The sequence below is a fragment of the Camelus ferus genome, chromosome 31 (assembly GCF_009834535.1).
Source record: "Camelus ferus isolate YT-003-E chromosome 31, BCGSAC_Cfer_1.0, whole genome shotgun sequence".
NCBI classification, from domain to species: Eukaryota; Metazoa; Chordata; class Mammalia; order Artiodactyla; family Camelidae; genus Camelus; species Camelus ferus.
In genome coordinates, this window is record NC_045726.1 from 6,618,815 (window position 1) to 6,635,036 (window position 16,222).

The 16,222-nt window shown below is 53.0% G+C and overlaps 1 protein-coding gene across 6 annotated transcripts in view; it reads right to left on the reverse strand.

Moving 5' to 3' along the window:
- Nucleotides 1-16,222, reverse strand: part of LOC106730902 — a 73,846-nt gene that overhangs the window by 45,342 nt on the left and 12,282 nt on the right. For all 6 annotated transcript variants that reach the window (XR_004316413.1, XR_004316414.1, XR_004316412.1 and 3 more), the window contains one exon: nucleotides 7,928-8,061. The gene's annotated coding sequence lies outside the window, so the exon portion shown is untranslated. The remainder of the gene's footprint in view (nucleotides 1-7,927; nucleotides 8,062-16,222) is intronic.

The window sequence follows — 16,222 nt, forward strand, 5'->3', positions numbered from 1 at the left end:
GACCTTGTTGTGTTTTATTAAATCATCTACCGAAGTGTCAAAGAAAACAAATATATTATTTAAAAATCAACCCTGGAGAGGTCACTGACATTTCAATAGACCAGTTTTTCATGGCACTTTTAGGTATTTTTCTGCACATTTCAGGGCCAGGAACTGCTTCATTAAGAGCCCTGAGTTTCAAAACAACCCCATTTCCCTGAGGACCTGGCAGCCAAAGCAGAGCACTGTGCTGGGAGCCACAGGCCATCAATTAACAAGAAGCCAGGCCCTCAGAGTGAGGGACGTCTTGGCAGAAAGTCCATCCTGTTAATATTCGGGCCACAGTCCATCTACTGTGGAGTTGCCGCTCTATTGGGTAGGATTACCGTCACTTAAAGTTTTATTTAATGCCTTGATCCATCACTTCAGTGGTCTCCCCAGGCTTTCAAATATGCAAGGAAAAAAATGAGACAAGAATTCACATTTTTATGGCCTCTTCTGATATTTCTATTTCTGGCGAATTCTTTCACATACGGAGACTGATACAATTCTACAGTAATGAATCCCTTTGGAAACCTTTTGTACCTCCCTACCCAAAGTCTTCAGGGGACAGGACCTGCCTTGGAGTAACTCCCTGAACCTCTTCCAGACCAACTGATCTGGTTGGTGCATTTGGAAGAAGCACCTGAGCAGCCCAGTCCGGCCCTTTTAGACCAAACCCCGGCTAGGGTGAGAGGTGCAATCTTTAGGCTTCTAAAATCCCAACCACTTCTCAGAAGTAAATTAACTAATACAGAATTAATATTTTTAAAAAGTTTTAGTCATTCCTGGGTTCCTGCAGCCGGCCCTGGTGGTGGTGTCACTTTGGGGCCACCTCCATCTGCATCGTTGCTGACATGTAGAGAGAGGGATTTAAGACCAAGGGCAGTCATTTCCACTCAGTGCTTAATTGGCTGGAGGCAGTCCACATGGTTCCACCTGAGCATGGCAGAATGGGGATGTCCCCTCCTGCGGGGAGGGGTACCACTAGCTTGGGGGCAGTGAGACAGTTACCAGAGCAACCAGGTCCTTTGGACAAAAATTAGTTAAGTGACATATACTCAGTCTTGTCTCTGTTCAGGAAGAACTGCTGAGCCAGACAGTCAGCTCCAGATGAACACCTGCAGGTTCACGGCAGTGAGGCGGGGCTTAGGCAGCAGCAGGGACTGAGGAGGCGGCCGTACTGTCCCCCTCTGCAGCCGGGATCGGCAGTGTCCGTCCGGCTCTCCGTTCACACTGAGCCAGGGCGACCTGCTCAAGTAACTTGTTGTTCAGCCCTAGGCTGGAAACTGAAAACTCACTATCTTCCCTTAATTAGGGTATAAACTCATTAGGGGGTAAATATCCAGAAATTAGAGCTCAGAACAGGACAATATTCAATCACGTATCAAAATGGGCAAGACAGTCACTGAGCCCTAGTGAAAATGTGCGCCTGAACCCTCCCCCAGACTGCTGGTTTTCTTGCTTTGCTGCGAACACCACAAAGGGAAGCCAGCGGAAGTGAGGTGAGAGGGGTGGAATGAGCTGGGGACGGTGTGCACACGCATCCCTCAAGCTCCTGACTTTCGGACAGCAGGCAAGCTCTTCCGGAAGCGCTCACCCCCGCCAAGAGTCCCCAGCCGAGGACAGTCATCTCACCCGCTGCAGGCTCTACACTACCCCATGTCCACGCTCCCCCGACCTCAGGCACCGAGCACTCAACAGCCCCTCCCCGTGTCAGTCAGGGTTCAATACAGGACACAGAAACCACTCTGGATCTCCCAAACGCAGAGGGATTTACTCCCAGTAACAAGTGGAGGCGCTGGAGGAGGAGCAGCCGTGAGAGCCCCACACCCTGCAGGCTGGGGACTCGGCAGCGGGCCGTGGGCCGCGGCCACTGCCCACGCTGGCGCCTCCAGAGCCTGCCTGTGCCCCTACACAGCTGAGGAAAGACAGCGTCCTCCTCTTTTCTGCCTTTCAAATCCTATATGACTGCATTTCGTTATCAGAACCTCCCCAATATCCTGACTCTGGCTGCAGAGGGGGCTGGGAAGCCTAGTTCTTGTCCCTCCAGGCCCCACGGGAGGAGGAGGGCTGCAGACAAGAGCATGCCCCTCCTACAGGGACCCTCCGGTCAGCCAGCCCTCAGTGGTGGGCTGAGAGTAGGCGCCCTGGAACCCAACTCCCCCTGAGTCCCCAGACTAGCCACTCAGCCCTGGGGTGACTGGGTCACCCTCCTCCGGACCCCATCCCCTGGCAGCCTTAAGTGTTGGGGACGGGCTTGGGGTAGGGAGCAGGGTTCATGGCCAAGACCTCCAGAGGGCTTTCATTCCCGCCAGTCACCTTCCCACCCCACACCCTTCTCAAGATCCTACAGAGACTGGTTCTCAAGGTCTGGTCTTGGGCCGGCAGCATCAGCACCACCTGGGAACTTGTTAGAAATGCACCCCAGCCCTGGAACATCAAAGGAGGGTGGAGCCCAGCAATCTGCCGCTCAGCAAGCCCTCCAGCCGAGTCCGCTGCACCTCAGAGTTTGAGGACCTCTGCTGCAGAGAATCGGACATTCCTGGAACAATTGAAAGTGGAAACAATGCCCACTTGATTGCTAGGGGTGAACATGGTGTACACCTCCGCAGAGCTCTGGTCAGCCCAAGACGGAGCCTGGGCCGGGTCCTTCTCCCCAAAGTCCAAATCTATGTTTCCTTTCCCTCTGGCTGACTGGGTGGGGCAGGGACAAAGCCACAACCAGCATGTTCTCAGGGGAAGAGAGAGAAGGAAGGGTCTGGCTCAGGTAACCAATCCTAGTACCTAGAGTGGGAAAAAGAGGCGCCTGGCTGACATCCCCGAGAGCAGGCTCCTAAAGCAGGAAACAGGAGAAAGAGCCAAAGGAAGACACTGACCTAACAGAGAAGACCTGCCCTCTCGTGAATATGGTTTAATCAGTGTCCTGAAGCTTCGACGATGATAGTGTCCGCTGCCCTTAGACACCCAGGCAGAGAGGAAGAGGGGGGACAGAAGCGTTCCTCATCCCCAGGGTCAACCCCTGAGCTCCTAAATTGGTTTAAGACTCTTCTACCTGCTCCTGCTGAGTAGGTTAAGCTGACGCCTCCCCGTTCCCAAGCTCGGGACCCCAGCCCCATGGCCCGCCCTCCCCCAGGCTGAATAAGCAGGCTGCTCTGGTCTTTGCTGCAGAGTTCCTGTTCCCAGCTTCCCACTGCCACCTTCCTCTCTGAGGCCTGAGGCTCCATGTCACTCTTTCGTGCCAGTCCTTTTCCAGGGGCCTGAGGCCTGACATGATCTCTTATCGAGTATTACTTTCATAACCAGGAAAGAACCTACTGTGTTGAGATTTTAAACACTGAATAACCACCTCGTGGTCTCATTTTCGCTGAGGGTCATGCTCAGTGTCAGGTCTGCAAGGGGGCACATAGGAGGGGGTCCCACAAGGGGGCACATACCCACTACAGCTCAGTGCAGAGCACCGGGGGCAGCAGGGGCCTCAGCCTAGCACCCCAAACCCCAAGAGCATAATGCTGATGGGAACTCTGCTGGAGAAACATGGATTTTTCCTACAACTATAGCTTTCAAATTTCTTTTTAGTGTAATCCATGATAGCAAATACACTTTGCACTGCAACTCAGTACACATGTATATACATGGGGACAAAGATTTGTAAAGGAACATTTATCTTTCCCATCCTTCTGATACTCTCTGTTCTTTTCTATGCCTTTCCAAAAAGCTAGTCCAATCCTGCATTATTAATTTCATGAGTTATTAGTGGTTGGCAGCCTTTGGCATGAAAAATACTACTCTGAAGCCCACACTACAATAAACACACCACCGGCACCACAGAAAAGCAGCCTTAACAGCACACTGTCATCATGACCAGCCCTGCTGAGAGCTCACTGTGTTTGTATATGTGTTACTGTCATTTCAATTAAAATCCTAAAATTGCTATAGGCCATTAATACCAACTCTGTGCTCCCAGGATTCCAGTGAATACAAAAAAATAATTTTATTGGATTCATCTTAACTTCAAATTTGGTGTTGATTTTAAACAGCACATGTTGGACGGCTCAGTTTTCATTCCTAGGTAAGTAGTTATTTTCTAAGTTTCAACAAACATTTTTGTTCAATGAAGTTTGGTTTAAATCAAGGAAATCGATATAACTGCATGATGGAGTTTCTCCTGTTAGTAACAGTAGTTCAAAGGCTGGAACCATTTCAAGGATAAAAAAAAAATGGGGTTTGAAAGCTGAAACGTGTGCCTTCCCTAATAGATCCAGACCCTCTGTTCTATGAGGGAAGCTCAAAGCCCTCCTTTCACAGCTGGGCGGCCTCCCGCCTCGTTACTCGGTGCACCTACCCCGTCGCTTAGGCGCAGGCAGGCCCTGCGCACGACCCCGGACTCGCTCCCGTGCCCGCGCGCACACCCAGGCCGCGCGGCATCTGCGGCGCAGACAGCGGACCCAGGATGCTGGAAGATTGCAGCCGGCCCGCGCCGCTCCCCGCTCTCCTTCCCCAAATCAAAACCCACCGTAAACACCGCGAAGAGCCAGGAAACCTCATGGCTTTAATCACTTCCATCCCCCAAGCTCCATGTGGCGCACAGGACACGTCGTTTCGTTTCCCCTTGGGCTCGCCATCGACCGACAGGGGTGCGGAGACTGCAGAGAAGGCACCAGCCCGGCCGCGGGGCGGACCCCAGCGCCTCCAGCTCGGCCGGGGCTGGGCGCTTGGCGCCACCTGGCTTTTTACAGCAGAACGAGTGGCGGGAGGTCAAGGAGGTGGGCGAGGGGCCGCGCACTCCCTTCCCTCTCGGGCTCCAAGGAGGGAGAGAAGCCCGGCAGCGCCTTCCACTTCAAAGTCCCAGGGGCAGCGGGCAGCTGGCAGCCGCGCGCGGCGGAAGGACAGGCAATTACCCTCCCGGGAATCGACCAGCCAGGAACCTCCCTCGCTACTGACGTTAGGAGAGCGGCTTCCACATGTAAGGCAAGTCCCAAGTGCAGAAGTGACTAGAAATAAGCACCGGTCAGTTTATGCACTGATCGGCCCTGGCTGGTTTTACCAGTCACTGTTCTGTGCAAACTTCCTACACCGATGTGGGAAAAGAAAGACGACAGGAGAAAGGGTACCCTAGGGCTCTGATCGCCACTCAGCTGCAGTTCTGGAAAGGGGACAGGTTGTTAAATGAACCCCTAGGCCTCGGTTTGTTCGCATGCAAAATGGGGAAATCGGGTTCAGTAACTGCTCCAAGCCACCGACGTGAAAACAAGAGGAAAGTAATTTCAACATTACCGCTTTAGTAGAAAAGATGCAATAGTCATGGTAAAAATTCTAATGGACTCTAATACCTGTTCGGCGCTCTATATAATGGGCACTGTTTGTGTTTGTGTGCATGGATGTAATGAGTTCACAGAAGGAGTGTTAACTGGACAACACTGCTACTAAAATGCTTTATTGAGAACCCAGACTAGTAACGGAAAGTAATTCTCTATCCACCTATTTCAGCAGGCCTTTTAAAGGGGAGGAGCTAAAGACAGGTATGTCTGGAAAGTGTTTTCCATGTAACCATGCAGGTGCACAAAGACTCAGATGCATGTAACATACACACGGCAGGTGCATGTATGGAAATGTGTACATGCACGGGAAACCCAGCTTTGCGTTATTGTAACAATGACTCACTACAGTTTACAGGAAATTCCTGCATTCACCTTTCACTTAATCCTCATGCCCTTAGGGGCTATCATCATTCCCCATTTTACAGCTGAGAAAACTGTGGCTCAGAAGAAATTACTTCCCTCAAATCTTGATGATAAGAAGTTATAAAACCAAAGCCATTTATTCTGATTCTGGGCCATTCTCATAGTCAGTAAACGTGTGATGGACACCCACTGTCTGCCAGGCCCTAAAGCACTGTGGCCAAGAGATTAAAGACGCATTCTACTGCCCTCAGGAACTCATACCTAGTGTGAAAGAGACAAATTACACTCTGGAAAATATAAACTCTGTAATCAGCCTGGGGCTTAGTGAAGGCTCCCCAAAAGGGGAGACATCCAGGCTGCATGTTGAAGCACAAGGAGAATGGCGTCTCCTTGGTGGAGGACGGAGGTGTGCACGCACAGATACACGAAGGCAAAAGCAGCGCAGGTGTTCAAAACAGTTCAGCAGAGCCGGGGGAGGGGGCTCAGCATGTGTGAAGGGAACGTGGTGAGAAAGATGTTACGCAAGGAGCGTTAAATGCTCAACATCTGGGTTCTCCTGAAGTCTATGGGGAGTGAATGAATCATGTAGAGTAAAAAATGACAGGATCCAACTGCATGACATGAAGACGACTCTGGCTGCTGTGAGGTCAGGCTGGAGAGCACACTGGACAAAATGGAAAGGACAGAATGATGCAGGCAAGCTCAATACCCGTCATTACTAAGGCAGGAGGTGGGGGCTGGAGAAGAGAAACTGCACTGGAAGGACATTCAGGAGGACCTGGTGACAGCTGCCCGGTTCCCGGCCCAGGCTCCTGGTTGGTGGTGGTGCCATGCACAGAGACCAGGGGAGCAGGCTGTGGGTGTGCAACACGGACTGGAAGTCAATTCCATTTTGAACATGGAGAGAGTTAAAAAGCTAAGCACATCTACTAAGGACGTGACAGTGCCCTCCAGCAGGGAGTTGGGTATTCAGGTCTAGTGCTCCAGGAAGAGGCCTGAGTTGTAGAGAAATGTCACCAGCCTCACCTGAAACCACAGAATGGTTAACAACAATAGCAGCAGCTAATGTGCATCTATATCCGGCACCGCAAAAAGTCGTTTTAGTAGAGTCTCTCCTTTAATTCTCATAACAAGCTCAGGAAGTAAGTATCATGATTAAGTACTGTTCAGAGAGAGGTTTCCATACAAGAAGAGAAAAGGTTTGGAACAGAGCCCTGAGGATAGGGTTAGGACTGGTAGGAGAGCGCTCTCTACTCTATGGCATGGCTGTAGTTGCAAAGAACAACTTACATAATCACCCAGACTCAAATGCAGAAGCTGAACATCCTTGCTCCAGTCCTGCCCAGGGGAGTGGCTGTCCTGGCTGGGCAGGCCAGTGCCACAGGCCCAAGGTCCCTGCTGAGGGAAACCCCTCAGGCCCCGTGCTATGTAGGGTGCTATAAGCCCCTAGGTTGTCCAGGAGCCTCAGCCTGCAGGTGATGGAGGAAAAGACTGGCTCAGTACAGAGAAACTGCCTTTTGCACTGCATACCATAGGAAACACATCGCAACTGTTCCTCCAAAAAACTCTGGATTCCAGCCAGGCAGCATCCATGAGGCTCACCAAGGTTGACCAGGGCCAGACAAGCAGGAGGGAGACAGTGCCCGGACTTCATGTCCAACATGGCAGACAGTTCCCCGAGTCACTCTCTCACATCAAGGAGGTGCTCCCAAAAAACACGCAAGAGCAGCTTTACTATCTTGTTACTAATAGTGGACAATTCCTTTGTTAGCTCTTCCACCCGCCTCCAATGTTAATAATTTGGGAGTTTGTTGTGCGAGGAGAATGGATCAGTTGAATATTATCCTGAACATTGACTTACAAATTTATTAATTTTTAGTTTGCCTCTTTATTAAGTTTGATCATGAATTTTTACTTCTCTTACATTGAATTCAAGACTCTAAAAACAAGTGAGATTTGCTGCTGTATCCTCACTAGAGGAAACATAACCTTGTCCCAAAGGTCCTTGTGGGCTCAGAGTCCACACAATAGGGTTGGTAGGTTTAAAGGAACACAGCACAGGTGACATGGTACTGACTTTGAGTTTTGCTTTAAATTTGCACTGCTGAACCCAAGAATATTATATTCTGGTCCAGTTACCAATATTTTGAATCAGAAAGTGGGGTGAGGGGTGCAGACGGTTGGGCAGCAGAAGGAGATATCCTAAAGACTCGATCCATGCTCACCTACACTCGATACAGAGACTGGTAGGTCCCATCTCTGCAGTTACAGTGGAGTACGGCACTGGGCAGGAAGCCATCCTGGGTTTTGCAGCTGGGCGACCTGGAGAGATCAGCTCTCTGGGCTCCAGTGTGCTCACCTGCAAGATGAAGAAAAGAAGGCAGCTCTAAAGCACTTTGCAAATTGTTTCACATTCTTTGAATACTTAATACAAGAGTAAGCAGGGTGCCAGAGTTGGCTCTGTTGCTTCTCCATCCAGTATGGGTAGGGGGCTCACTCCATGTGGATACATACAACAGCGTCAGAGAATGTAAGAAGAGACATTGGATTTATGAATGAACAGATCACCTAGGTTAAAAGTTAATAATATATCTACATGTGCATATATACACACAAATATAGAATACACACGTATAAATTAAGATTAAAATTTAAAAAATAGAGATATCCAGAGAAACTGGTCAAGATAGGCAGCAGACTGATGGCAAAGTCAGCTGTAAAGTCCGGATTTTCTAACCATCTGTCAGGTAATCTGCCCACTGATCTGAGTGTGTAAGTCACATAAGTCACCAGACACTGGAAAATTTGAGAAGATTCAGGTGTAACCAGCTCCAGGTGTGGTGTGTTTCCTTCCACCACCATCAATCGTGCATTAGGAAAAGCCAAGTTCTGGCGACAGCATGGACTTCTTTCACATGGGAGCCCCAAGACTGTACCACTGCCTTTAATACTAACCCTACATGTAAATCTGCTGAAGAAGACTATCCCAAGATCATGTCTCAGAGACAAACGATAGGAATGCATTTAATGGAAGCAGCTAAAAGAGAGGCAGTCACCCGGCTCATCCCTGCACGGAGGGTAGTGCTGTGCAGCACCAGCCTGGGACAGAGGGGGCTTCCCCAGCTCCACTGCCTTTTGGGGCCTCAGCTCGTCTTCAGGAAAACTCACAAGGTGAAACTCGTCTTCAGGGAAACTCACAAGGTGAAACTAGATCATGTTAATGACCCCTAACATTTTGGTGGGGGGAGGTAATTAGGTTCATTTATTTATTTATTCTTAGAGGAGGTACTGGGGATTGAACCCGGAACCTCATGCATGCTAAGCATGCCCTCTACCACTTGAACTATACTCTCCCCCCTCATCCCTAACATTTTGAGATTTTGTCTTGAGCAATTCCTCAAGAAAACTGCCTGAACTTTGGGCCAACTGTCTCCTGCTTCCCCCTGCTAGGTAATTTAAGAAACCGCGATAGTGGTCTAGATAATAATACAAATAGTAATAGAAAGAGTAATAATATAAATTAGCCATTAATGGGGAAGAGGCGCTTTGCATCTAAATCTTGTTTAGGCTTAAGTAACAAGCAAACTGAAGCCTAGCTTGCAGGACACTGCCTTCACTTCAGTTCAGTGTTCATTCTATGGATATTAAGGTACCCTGTATCTATGGAGCGATGCGCTAAGGCGTGGGGACTCCGCCAGTGCAACTCTACTACACCAAGGAAGCACCTACCAGCAGGAAAACGTGCTTTTGCAGGTAAACGCCAAAAGCGCCCTGGCGCCTCTGCTCTGGGTCCCCTTCCCAGGGGGCCTCGTGGATCCAACCCCGAAGCCGCCAACCGCCTCAAGCGGAGGCAGGACGTCTGGGTAACCCGAGCCCGCGACTCCCTCCCATTTAGGGAGAAAAAAAAAAAAAAAAAGAGGGGGGTAGGGAATGGGGGCGGGGATCGACAAAAAGGAGGAAAGTCCTGAGAAACGTGTTTTGGCAGGCCCGGGCCTCGGCGGCTGCCATATGTGCTCCACATTGCGCAGCCCCGGTCTTTGATGTTTCTCTCGAAAGTAAAGACATTATTCTTTCTCAAACTGCGCCGGAGCCAGCCCCGCAGTCAGGAAAACGGCGAGGCCAGGCGCGCCCGCCCCGACAGGCCGCCGAGCGCCACGTGGACGCCGGCGCTGCCCCGACGCCCGCGGCCCCGGGCCTCCGCGACGGCGGCGGTCAGGGGCGCGCGGAGCCGCCCCGCGCCTTGGCGGGGTTTCCGCGCTGACTGTTAAGTCCTCCTTCCCGCTGCCTCCCTCGAGGGCACGGCCGCCTTCCGAGGGCCCTCAGTCCACCCGGGCTCCTCCCGGGGATAGGGCGGCCCGGGCCGCCACCGGCCGCGGCCCCAGAGGCGGGAAAGTCCCCAGCGCGGACGCGGGCCCGGCTCTCGCGCGACGCGAGGCTTCGCCACCCTCGGCTCCTCTCAAGTGGGCGGGGCGGGCGCGCCCCCGAGAGCTGGGCCCCCGCGCTCCCGCCGCTTCCGGGTCTCGGCAAGCGCTTCCGGGGTGCGCGCCACGCGGACAGTGTCGGCGCCGGTGGATGGTTGCCAAGGGCTCGGGGAAGGTGAGCGCCCAAAGCGGCCGTCGCCACAGTAGCCGATGGTAACGCCCGGGCGGGCGACGCCAGGGCCCCTCCCGTTGGTCTTGACCAAGCCCTAGTGCTCAAGCACATGAATCTCTGCTCTCGGCTCCCCCAGAGAAGGGGGATCCGCGAAGCGGGGAACCCAGGCGCCGCCTCAGCGTCCCCGCCCCACCCGTGGTCGCGGGGACTCGGGCACAGTCTCTGCTGCTGGTTGTCTGGAGTGAGTCTGGCCTGAATGTGGAAGCAGTCGGGTGGGCTCAGCTCACCCTGACCCTCCAGGGTCGGCAGAGGACACAGTGATTCCCGATCTGTGTTAAGCGGGTCAGCTGGACGGGGCTCCCTCGTGTTTGCGCGTTGCGTTGAAAATGGGAAGCAGATCCGTCCCAGGCGACCTCCTATGTGAGCCTGAAATTAACTGAACGAGCACAGGATACACATACGTGCGCCTTTACTTAACAATTGCTCTCAAATAATGGCCCCCTTTCCTTTGGAGCATCCTTCTGTCAAGCAGGATCTATTGTCTCAGCGCCTACTTTGTGCTCAGATCTTGCCCCGGCCCTTTCGCGAGTACAAGGCCACAGAAGCCCAGGTTCCTGCCCCTGAACCTGGCTCAGGCCTGGGACTTGGTGCGTTAGGGGAAGAAAGGGAAGGCGCCCGTTAATAGTACTTCGTGTGCTGCACTTTTTCGTGCAGTGCTTTTCTCCCAAAGCACCGGGAGAAGGATATAGCATTGCACGCCCCGACTTCAGCTCGGCTTCCTTTTCCTGACTCTTCTTCAACCCGGCTTTCCCTCCTCAGGAGATTTGGAATTCCACCTACGTAGGGTGGGTGGGGAAAGCGCCAGTCCAGGTAAGTATGGGAGCCACATGGTTTCGAGAATGCAAAAAAGGAAATCATCTCCAAATGCAGCCAGGCAGGTGGGCGGAGATGGAAGCCAAAAGGGGATAGGAAATCTGAATAACCTCCAAGGCAGCCAGGGGACTCCGGACCCCGTAGTGAGGTGTGAGAAACAGTCAACATTTGGAGCCCTGGAGTCAGAAGATTTTTGGCAGCTGTTAGATAACTTCCTGATCTGCAATAAAGTTCATGTGACCAAGAGGATGTTTCTGCAACTCCGTTGCCTGGCTACCTTCCCCTCTCTCCGAGTCTGCAAGTTTAAGAGATTTTGCTGGGTCCCAGGTGAATGATGGTGCTGGCTGAATGTGGGCCCAGGAAGGAGTCCTAGAGTCAGACTGGAGCAGTCCCAGGATCACTGACCGCCCCAGGTCGCAACTGCAAGTCAACACAGAGGCTTCTGTTTTCAGACTGGGGGATCCAGATGGTCCCCCTTTCCAACTACCAGCTCATTGGTTCCAGACACTCCCCAAACGGCCCAAACTAAACATTTTTTCTATGTATGCATCGTTCAAAGGGGCACTCTCCTGCCACGTCAGCCGAGTATCTGGAACGAAAATTTCCAAAATTAGGGCCTGACCAGTATGGAAATATATGCAAGATGTTTACTTTCCTTCATGAAAAAAAAGTTACAAGGGCGCTGGCGTGCAATGCAGGATTCCCTGGGAAGCAGGGAGCAGCTAGAGCCCAGCACCCGCCAACTTTGAACCCTTCTCTGCCTGGTGAAGGCAGGGAGAGGGGTGAGGAACCCAGTCCTACGCGGCTCCCTATGGCCCAAATCCCTGGGTTCTTTGACCAGGGATCCCTGCATGGCCAGTGCAGGTGTCGCCTCTCGGTCCCCGTGGCCAGCTGCCCCTCGCATCGCTCCCACTCCCAGGGTCTCTAGTCATGCACATGCGGACTGGCCCGCCCGGCAGGTGGGCAGGAGACCATGCTCCACTGGCATCACCGGTCCGGGTTTTCGCGCCGGTTCTGGCCCGCTTTGAGGGAACATCCTCCAGGGCGGTGGAATTTGGGCTTCCCCGGGGTGCAGCGAGAGGATAATAGAACTGGCTGGAGAGCAAGTGAAAGAACGCGAGGATCCGGTCTCGCCCGCAGGGGCAGAGAATGAAAGCGGGGCAAGTTTGAGAAGGCGCTTTTGAGACCCAAGGTAAGGACTTGGCAACCCCAGAGTCACGGGTCGAAGGTCGGGGGAGGGAGGCGGTTGCTCAGGAAGCCACACCTCGCGGTGGGAAGCGGGGATGGCAGTTTCTAGTTAGAAAATGCGGGGATCTTCCCGAAGATGAATAAATACACAACGATGAGGATCTCCAGGGCTAGGAGCGGCACTTTCAAACCCTTACCGGGCATGTGTCCCCGTTTTTCAAATGCAAAGACAAACAGTGAAACCAAGATTCTGGCTCTAAATCGTGAAACCAGTAAATCCAGGAGCCAGGACGCAGCTCAGGTGTGCCTGGTCCTGAGATGCCCTGAGCACTTCATGGCTGAGCCTCTGGCGAGGAGCTCAAGCAAAATCGTGGCGATGCTCCTAATTCTACAAGAGTCGCCCATCTGTCCTAACTCTGGAAGGCTTTTGAGGGGAGTGTCATCCTTAGCAAAGGAGAGCCTTACCTTAAACCTGATGCTGGGAGGAAGCGGGGACGGGGTATATAAGTCCTTTTAAGTAGCCAAGAGTGTCTTCTATTTCCTCCCGCCATCAGCAGGGTGTAGTCTAATTGTTAAGTGCTTTCCAGCCCTGCACCACTGTGGACTCTGGAGCTCAGAGCCCACCCTCATGCACCACTTCGCTGGGCGCGGAGTGGGTGGTGAAGCCGCAGCCGTGGACCCTGTCAATCCTGCTGACCGCTGTGGCGAAGAGCCCAAGATGCACAGGTGGGCTCACATGGAGCCATTTCTTTTCGGTCTTGGCTAAAGACATCATCCTGGTCGTTAATAACTATAACATCACCCTGGCCAAGCCGTCCGGAATGGCGAGGAACCCAGAGGCTCCCCTGGGGTGGAGGGCGCAGCGCCCCTCGGATGCTGGGGAAGGGCCTGGACCGGACCTGTCCGCACCTCCGGGCCTTTCCCTCCAGCTTTGCTCCCACCACCAGTGAGTAGAGCCCTCCAGGAGACCAGCCTCGCTTCAAAGCAACCTTCCCACAGGAAGAACCCGAGATTCTGAGCAAGGAGACTGCGCTCCAGGGACCACTTGGACAAACCCAGTGAAGACAAACAAGCTTTAGCTTTAGCTTCCCTTGTTGGAAACAGGCAGAACTCCAAAGCCCTTCAAAATTCGGGCACGATTATTTTCCTTTTTTTCTTTCCCACTCTTCCTCCAGTTTCTTGTTCTTTTCATCTTCCTCTGGAATTTCTTGATGTTTAGCTTTCTTGATTTTTAGCATTTCCAGACGGCCGGAGTCCCTGAGAGGAGATTTCACTTCCGGTCGCAGCATCCCGATAGGAGGAGGGAAGGCCAAGTTCAGTTGAAATTGGCAACCAGATCCCAGTCACTTGTGCTCAATGTCTTGCACTTGGTGTTCCCAAAGCTGAGTGTGGCCCACCAGCCCCAAGTAGCGGTGGAAACTACGGCGGAGGATCATAGACGAGAGATACGGAGTGCACTGCGGCTTTCTAACCTGGTTTGTACTTGTCTGACAGCCGTGTTTGTCATCAGAGTCAGATAATCAATAATTGTTTGTAAAACAAAATGGCAGAGTAGAGGGGTTTACCAGTTGGCCTTCAGAAAATCACCATAGTCACTCCCTCCCCCACCACCCACCCCATGACCGTAAAATGAATTAATATACCCTGGTAGGGTTCAGAGATCCTATTAAAGGACCCCTCATTTAGCTGCCTCCAGGTTTGGAATAGTGCTCCAGGGGAAATTAGGGTCCAGAGTGCCTACATTAACCAGAAATCCAGGAACAGCCTGAGAACTTCCTGTCCATGCCCAAAGGGAAGAGACAGCTCCACAGGGATGACATGGCTTCAGGGACTCTTTAAAACACTTCGTCCTTAATGCCCACCTGGAGTCGGTACCCTGTGCAGCTGACTGCCTGAAAGAGAGGGACCTGGGCTCCTGCCCCCTAATTCTTGCCCAGGTGCAGCATCAGGAGAGTAAAGGAAAGAAGAAAAGAAACAGAGGGTGGAGAGGTTCTGGGCTGGGGCTGTCTTTGCAGGAGAGGAAGCAGAAAAAGTTTCCCTCAGCAACTTCGAAACCACAGCTGCCTCAGGCCTGCACCCTCCTTCCTTGCCCTCTGGCTTTGCCTGGTCTTCCTGCCCTCTCACCCTACCTTCTGCAAATGCCTCAAAGCCAAAGTCTAAGTCGTTTTCTGTAGCGTGGGCAGCAGACAGCTTCTCTGCTGTGAATCCTGTGAGGGTCCAGGACAGCATGAAGCAACTCCTGAACAAGCGCTGGGAGGCCGTGTCTGGGAGGAGGAGCGCCTGGGGCTTCCGCTGCCAAAAGTCAACACGAGGGCTTCCAGAGCCCTACACTCAGCCCGCCCCCAGCTTAGGGGTGGGTGGTCCCTCTTGCTCGCTGGACAGACTCTCAGCTCTGGCCCTGACAAGTGGAGAAAGGGATTGAAGTGGCCCTTGGGAGTTAGGAACCATGTCAGTCCCTTCCCGGGCCTCCTCAGGCTGAAAGGGAGCGCTCTGGGCTCAGGTTAGATGTTAGCCATAGAGCAGAAAGAAGTCCAGTGAATTTGAGTTTAAATCTTCTCAACCCAGGTGTGGTGGGGGCAAGAACAGTGACACGGAAGGACACATCTGGGGTGGACTCTGGGCTCCCCTGGGTGAGTAAGAGAGTCCGGTAACTGACTCTCATGGATATTTGAGGAACAGGTATAAAGGCACCACAGCTTGTGCAGTGCCCAAAGCTTCAAGTCCCTGCACCCAAATCGCCCATCACCTCAGTCACCCTTTAGGAGGGCATGTTTGAGGCTCATGGAAGGCAGCTCAACTCTCTCTCAAGGTCATCGGGAGACCCGGCCCAGGCTGCAGGACCCCTCAGTGTGTCGTCAATGCCAGGATGTTGCTATAGAGGCACAGAATGGTCGGGAGCTGTTGGCAGGCACAGATCCATGGCTCTGGCCCACTCCATCCTCTCTGCATCTGTTTCCTGGCAGGCGCACAGGGTTTGGAAATATTCCTCTTGAAATTTGTAAAGATTAAACATTATGCAGCCTGTGAAATGCTCCACACATAATAGGCTCTTTTACAAGTTAGTTTCCCTCACCATGCCTCCCATCCTGGAGGCAGGGGCAGGCAGATTTCATGAGTCCCCTTCTCTTGATGGAAGAACTGAGGTGGGGTCCTAGAGGAGCAGGAGGGAGAGGAGTGGGAGGGAAAGGATGGCCCTTAGCTTACCCTGACTTTTCAGATCAAAGCCACAGGGCCACCCGCCTCAGTCCTCTACAGTGGCAGACTAGGGTGGGGGGTGTCCCTCCCCACCCACCGCGGGCTCTAGGAGTGCAGGCCCATGCCCAGGGGACAGAGGGCCAGGACTTTGGTGACAACTGCTCCAGTCGCGGCTGGTGCATTGTAACTGGACTCTGAGAATCTGCCTGCTGCGTGTCTGAGGGGGAGTGACGCAAGTCCACGCAACCTCCAAAGAGCTAGCAGCTGGGTGAGAGCAGCGGTGGTTCCCTGCCAGCCTGACTGATGTCTCCTCTGCTCTTAAGCTCCCCCACCCAGACCCTTCCCCAGGTCCCTGGAGCAGCCCTGTTCTCAGAGCTGTGGGGCTCAGGCCACAAGGCAGGGCAGGGGCTTGCGCTCTGCTGCCTCCCAGTCCCTTAGTGCCCAGAGGCTCCCCCTTGAACCTGGTGTGCCTGGAGGGAAGGCAGGAGGCAGGCCTCACTGCACAGGCCAGGTCTGATACCTTGTCTTGCCCGAGGCCTGGAGCAAGGCCTTGTTCATTAAAAACTCACCCATCTAGCCGCACATAATTACCGAAAGCTGTAACAGTCCCCACAGCTTCCCCCTAACCCCCACCTCACAACCACCCCCTTCACCCTCAGGGCCAAGACCTC